Source organism: Diadema antillarum, unplaced genomic scaffold (genome assembly GCF_040938485.1).
Source record: "Diadema antillarum isolate AM-2024a unplaced genomic scaffold, OU_Dant_1.0 scf00000114, whole genome shotgun sequence".
Taxonomy (NCBI): domain Eukaryota; kingdom Metazoa; phylum Echinodermata; class Echinoidea; order Diadematoida; family Diadematidae; genus Diadema; species Diadema antillarum.
In genome coordinates, this window is record NW_027271003.1 from 4520464 (window position 1) to 4527914 (window position 7451).

Consider the following 7451-nt stretch of genomic DNA (forward strand, 5'->3'; position numbering starts at 1 on the left):
ATTCTCGTACTGCCTCGAAATATCAAGACAGTTTGTCTCACCCATGGAATTCTGAAAGCCGGAGGAGTAGTTTGACCAATCATGATCGTCTCTTATGAACGAGTCAGGTCCAATCTTTACGATTCTGACATCATAAGGAAACGTTACTCCTGAGAGATTTAGCGGGCCATGTCCAACTCCACCAGTACTTGGTTGAGGAAGCTCGTAGATTGAATTGCCATTATTGTCAACTGATAAATCATTGTCATCGGCACGAGACATACTACCTGCAGAAACTTGAGTTGGTTCTGCTGAGCGTTGTCGGCCATTAAAACAGTGGACGGGCCTTCGCGAGACGAGAATAGCAATCACAGCACAGACAAGTAACCCAAATCCAATAATAGCGGAAATAGCAATCACCCAAAACAAGTCCCAGAAGCCAAGTTTAAGCCCATAACTTGTGGTCATCGTTGTACCTATAGGAGTCCTTACGCTAGTGGTAATCGAAGACGGTACAGTCGTTGGTAACGAATTGGTAGAACTTTGTGTGGGTAATCCAGGGCTTGGGACGATTGTTGTGTTTGAATCATCTAGGAAATTGCATGCAACCCTGTTATAGGGTGGTTCGACAACTTCACAGGTCACGATACTATTCCCTGTCACTTCGGTAATGTCTTGAACGACTAATTGCTTGGAACCATCTCTCGTGTTGATCAAGTCGTATTCCCCCCGCTTTTCTCTGATTATACGGCCATTGCGGTACCATCGAAAAACAACGCGTTCGGTTGATGTGATTACCATGTAACATTTCATTTTGTTGGTGTCCTGGTATCTTTTGAGCCTTAGATCGTTCTTCATATCTGATATGAATAGTGCATTTGGTTTGCATACAGAGACTACAGCCCTGCGGGAACGGTTGGTATGGATTACTGAGTTGTTCGTAGATGCTCCTGCAATGCTTCCTGCTTCGCATGAGACATTTACTTTGACTTCACTGTCTGTGTTTATCAAGATCAAAGAAAGGTTGGACGAGTATGAGCTGCAGCCGGACAGGTAGTTATTTGCTTCACATGACCAAGAGTACCTCTCTACTTCAGGGAATCCTTCAGCCCGACAAAATAGGGTGACCTCAACAGCAATTAGTGGAATAAGTTCAAATTGATTTGGTAAGATTTCCACAACAGGCGAATGCAAGACTTGGAATGGCCCTATCGAACAACTGGCACTTTGGCCAGGAAATGCATTGCTCGTTGCAACACACATAAACATCTTATTATGGAGGGAACGCTGGGCAATTTCTTGCGCTTGGAGATGTTTCTCTGTGGCATTTGATCTTGTGGGAAGAACAATTGAATGCACTGGGTCCTCGATCCACTGGTAGTCAACCTCAGGGTTGCAAATCGGCCCATGGCATTTAAAGGACAAGTTCACCTTCATAGACATGTGGATTGAGTCAATGCAGCAATATTAGTAGAGCACATCACTGAGAGTTTGAGGAAAATCGGACAATCCGTTCAAAACTTATTAATTTTTGAAGTTTCTGCTCACTCAAGGCTGGATGAGAAGACTACTATAGCTTGTGATGTCACATGAGTACAACGATATAAAGAAAGAATAAAGAAAATTCAACATATTCTCACTTTTCTCGCATAACAAAAGAACACTTGACTTCTCTCTTTCAGAAAGCAGGGGGAATAATATTACCCTTAACATATGTCAGTAACAAGTCGAAGAAATGTTCACTTAATTCTAAAAGTAAAGTTTTGTGAAATTCTCTTTTTATTTTCTTGATATGGTTGTACGCATATGACATCATACACTATAGTAGTCTTCTCATCCAGCAGTGACTACGCAGATACTTTAAAAATTCATAACTTTTGAACGGATTGTCCGATTTCCCCCAAACTTCACTGATGTGTTCTACTAATATTGCTGCATTCACTCAATCCACATGTATATGAAGGTGGACTTGTCCTTTAACGGTAACTGTCTCACTTTCTCGAAAAACGAGAGTAGCTGGAGCAGAGCATATGAGTGCTGTCTCCATCATGAAAAACTGCACTTCTAACCTGCCGAACTCGGATATAACCAACGGTTCGATGGGATCTGTCACTTGAACGACACATCTATACATATTGTCCATTGTCCGGTTGACAACACGAAACAAAAGTGTAGAGGTTGCTGTTCTTTGGGAGATATTTTGTGTAATAGTTATCGCCTCCGTGGGATAAAATCTTTGAGTCTGCCCATTTTCCCAGATAATTTTGTCGGAAACAGATACACTGCGCAGAAATAAGGTACAGGAGAAGTTTGCAGAGTCGCCCTCTTTCACGGTCAAGCTGGTAGGCTGTATTACAAAATCAAAATCGTTTTTACATTTAGTACATGTTAAGATGCTAACGATACACGTCAAAGTCAATATTCCGACATGAACTGCCATTGTTAGCCCCCGACAGACGCAAATATCAATCTCGGTTAGAAGCAAGCAAGATCAGCCAAAAGCAGTCAGGCGATATGCAACTATCACATTGAGGTGCTTAAGTTAAAGTCATGGATGAAACAGCTGTAGAAACGTTCTCAGCGCTTTCAAGGCGTGGACCACTGAGACTTGAGCTTTACAAAATCACGTGCCTCTCAAGCCATCAGAGAAGCAACACGTTTGATTTCACGTTGACGAAACTAACCTTCATATGATTGATGGACATCTTAAAAAGCAATCCTATCATGAAAGAATACCAGAGTCTGAAATTACCTGTGAAAAGTGTGTGAAGTTTTTTCTGCTCAGTCCCCGACGTGTCGAGAGTTCCTCGACTGTCATATAATTGGAAATGCTAAGTGAATCTCGACACAAGTACCAGGGCTTTCAAAACGATAATTAATCACTGGTACTAAGCCCTCTGACCGATATTTGCAATGTTATGTTAATACAAAGCTTGAGCAATGTATTCAGACATTGTTAACGGTTGCCAATTTGCTTTTTTAAATCAGTGGTGTCTTTGTCATTCTTTTTGTGTGTGTAAAAATTTCATCCAGTTCTCTCCACCTTTACCTACAGTAATGTGGATTTGGATAGCTGTCCCTTAAAACTTTTATGGGATACTTGTTCAGTAATTGTTGTATATAGAGGTGTTCAACTTTAAAGAAACAAAATGTGAAAAAAGTAAACAAAATAATGTAGGTAGTAGTTTGAATGCTGCATCAGGCACACATCAAAGGCATTTCAGGCAAATATCTAGGCAATTATCATGCCGTTATTGTTGACTAAGGAATATTGTTCTTTTTTATGTTTACCTGCTTAGATATTATTACTCCCATAATACTCCTCGGCTTCACACTTCAAAAATATAAACAATACTGCAAATGCATGAACAATGTATGCTTGTAATTGCACGTATGTATACATACAGTATCCTGTATAGTAATACGTTTGTGTGTGCGTGAGTGTATTCCATGTAAAATGCGGAGATGTGTGTGTGTGTGTGTGTGTGTGCGTGCGTGTGGATAAGTGTATACGAAAAGGCAGCATAGATAGCATGCATGCAACCATCTTCTCCAAAACTGACCTTATTTCATTTCTTTTCGTAGGACTTCATATATTTATAAAGATTTGAGACCGATTGTCTCAAAACTTTATTGATCTCATGTGCAGCCTTGTATACAATGCTGTTAGTTTGTAGAAATAGAGAAAGATATGATATACATCAACGTCTACTATCTCGTCTGGAAAGCCAAAAAATGAAACGCTATACAAATCGCAACATTGTTATCAGCGACTTTATTAGGCTTTCATACAAGAAGGTCGCAAAAGCTAGCACACACGCACACTATGTTTGCATCATTCATTCATTCATTCATTCATTCATTCATTCATTTTATTTTGTCACGGTACCGGGCTCAGCCGGAGGCTGTTTTTCAGCCAGTCCGTGAATTAAAAATACACGTTACACAATGAATTGTACAATACAAAAGTTACATAACTGAAAATGAGTAAGAAAACAAAACAAAACAAAACAAAACAAATCAGCATAGCAAAAGTTTACAAATAACATGAGGTAACATGAGGTAACAAAAGTACGAAACTTAAAACCTACAAATATGTACAAAACAAACTTATCAAAAAAAAATACAAAATTTAAGATAATTGTCATAGTAAAATACACAAACGATATCAGCTAATTGCAGACTGATCCCCCCCCCCCCCCCCCCCGCCCACTCATTTATACTAATCTCCGGTGTTTACTACACTCAAATATTTCACGTTATGAAATTATTCACCTGTCTCCTGAAACCGTCATAAATGTAAATCATATTTACATTTATCACAAGAATTGGCAACACATGCATGTTTGTAATGTTTGTTTCAAGGATTGTTTTTCTTTATCCGTGGAAAGACAATACAACTGACAAACAGAATGAATAGTCCAAACCTTGTAATTGGCCCAATTTTGCCATTATTGTCGGTCAATCAGAATTTGAAGAAACCATGTGGGCGAGGTTAAGGCTTAGAAGCAAGAAGGCCCACTTCATGGTGAAAAAGAACCTCTTGTTTTCCTTGCCTCAAGTGACAAAGTTGACAAAGGTTTACAAACGCAGTTTAATAGGTAACACACAACATGCTTACCTTACAGTAAGTAAACTTAGATTATGCATTTTGATACTCCAAAATGAAAACTATTACATTTCGAGGAGTTTGCTCAGTTGTTGTTTAGTGTACCAAACACTTGAGAAACGACTTGATTTGATAAGCAGTCTGCACCCTCCATCGCCAGGTGCAGTTTTAGTGTTTCCTAGCCGTGGCAAAGTTTTTTTTTTTTCAGGAATATAACCCGAAATAATCTGCCCCTCATTTCCATACAAATATACAAATTGAATTTTAAAACCTTTATCTTTAGACCGTCCATGTAAAAATTTAGTCAAATTTGGTTTCAAACGCGGATATTTACAATACAGAGAAAGCACAAATTGCGTGACGTTCCAAAAGAGGTAAGCAGTATGTTTCAATGATATTACAGGAATCATTATCAACAATAATCTCGTAGTCATTGTTAACGTCTATTTAACAATAACTGATTCAAGCTGCCTTTTTTTTCCAATGTGAAGAGTTTGTAATATATTGTTTGTGTTCTGTACATGCATTTCTTTTTGATTTTGTACGTCAAATTGATTGTGCAGTTTTGTTTCATGCGATAACTACATGTAATATAATAAAATAAATAAAACAATTAGATGTAGTTTTCTACTTGCTCTTGAATTGTGGGCTACACAGATATCTGTGTGGGTAGGTTTGCTAGATGCTCCTGTAGCAAATGGGTAAATACATAACGAATATAAAGAACACTTCATAAGGTTTACACTTAAGGCCAGATGTTTTAATATTTACAGATCTAATTAAAGAGAATGTCATTATACACTTTAACTATAACACACTGACAACGGAAATTATACTTATGCACAAACACACACACACACACACACACACACCTGTTCGTATCACTTCTAAGAATTAAAGGTACTGCTTCCCATTGGGAGCAGTAATTGAAAAGGAATGTCGAGTTATCACATTTGCTGATATTATAATGTATGTGTAGGTCAGTTTTATCACAAAACATTGGAACATATATATTTTGCAATAAAGCCTGAAAAATAATATGGAGAAATCACAATCTTTCTCACTAAGCCATAACTGTAGACAATTTAATTAGAGAACAATTTTATTATAACTATTGCTCACATTTTGTATCCACAATACTTAACATTGAATATACTGATTGACTTCTTTACGCTTGTTGTTTCCATCCCTAACTCACATTTTAGAATTATTTTGAAGCACTAAAACTGAGTTTTTGTTTCATCTGCAAATGGTTAACAATTCCTTTAAGTGCTACAGCAAAAAGGCCAAATCAGCTAAGACATCACACACACATACACATAGGCCGACACACACAAAGAAGCACACACACACACACGCACACACAAAGTGCAAATATTACATTATATAATTACATCTTTTTATCTTCGTTGTATAATCCTATCCTTATCGGCGTAAAATCTTATTACATTGCATGTGATATGATATCATACTTTCTTACTCTCTCTTAACCATTTCTGCCCTAGAGATATTCCTAATTCTATAACCTCGGGAAATGGGCCATTCTTCCCGTATCGGGCCCTTGAATTTGGTCAGTTAGTTTGTTTGTTTGTTCAATTTCAACACAACGTGTTATATTTTATTTTCCACTCTGGTTAGGGAATTTTGTCTTTGTATCGTCGTCCTTATTATTGCATATTATGTTCAAGTTGCCTTTTTCTTTCAAAAACATTTTTATTTGTTTTTTTTCTACTTTGTGTCTGTTGTGTGTTTTATCCTTTTTATTGTTTTTTATGTTTTGAAGGGTGATATTTAGTCATCTCTATACAAAAGGTTGTAACAACACTACTGATTTAGACGGGCAACCCCCAATAAAGATTCACAGATATGGTGATTATAATTACACTGCATTCTATGCAAAGGTTTGAACACATGATGTAACTACACAGAGACACCAGACGTTGTGCTCTGTTCACAATTGGATCCGCAGTATGTGCTACACTCAGAACTGTCCCGTAACGGATGGGTTATTCCCGTGTTTTCGTATATGTAAAAAGTGGAAGCCGACGAATCGGAATCTCCCGTATGTACCTGGACGAAACAGCTGCCACGACTGCTTTGGGAAGAACCGTCCTGGTGTCGAGACCAGCGGAATATTGTGTCTTCGTATACATGTGACGCTGAGAGCAGTGGAGATCCCACTGCTAATGGACCATCAGATTGTGAGGTAAAGTGTTCGCCTTGCGGAATGTCGTAGATAGGATCCTCGTTAACACTGCGGGCTTGGGATTCTGGAAAGTTTAATCCCGACACCTGTGACTCCTTTGTATATACCATCCCTCCATGTCCTGCTTTTACCCCGGTCGTATTGTTTGTTGTGGTTCGACTCAACTGCTTTTTTAGGCAGAGAATAGCAATAATGGCACATACTAGAAGGAGAAAGCCAACTACAGCAGCCACAAGCATGATCCAGTTCAGTTTTGTTGAATTGAAACCGTTCAATGTAGGATCAGGGGCATCAAGAGTTCCAGTAAAAGGAGAAACATTGCTGGTAGGGTGCATTGTTATTTCTGATCTCTCTTGAGGCAACGATACTGTATGATTGTCAGTTTGCTCTGATAATCCGTCATCCAAACTACTAGGTGAATCGATAAGTACGCACGACATCTTGTATGCACGAGTTATTGTTAAAACTTCACACGTAATGATACCCCTGTGGCCTTTTCCAGGAATGATCATGTGCCAGGAACCGGTATTAAAGTCTCTGGTGTCGCTTGAATCCAACTGTTTTACCTTTTCGCCGTTCACATACCAACGGATGCCTAGCGTTTCATTTGACTCTCTGTTGAAGGGACATGTGAACTGTTCGAATCCATTATACGTA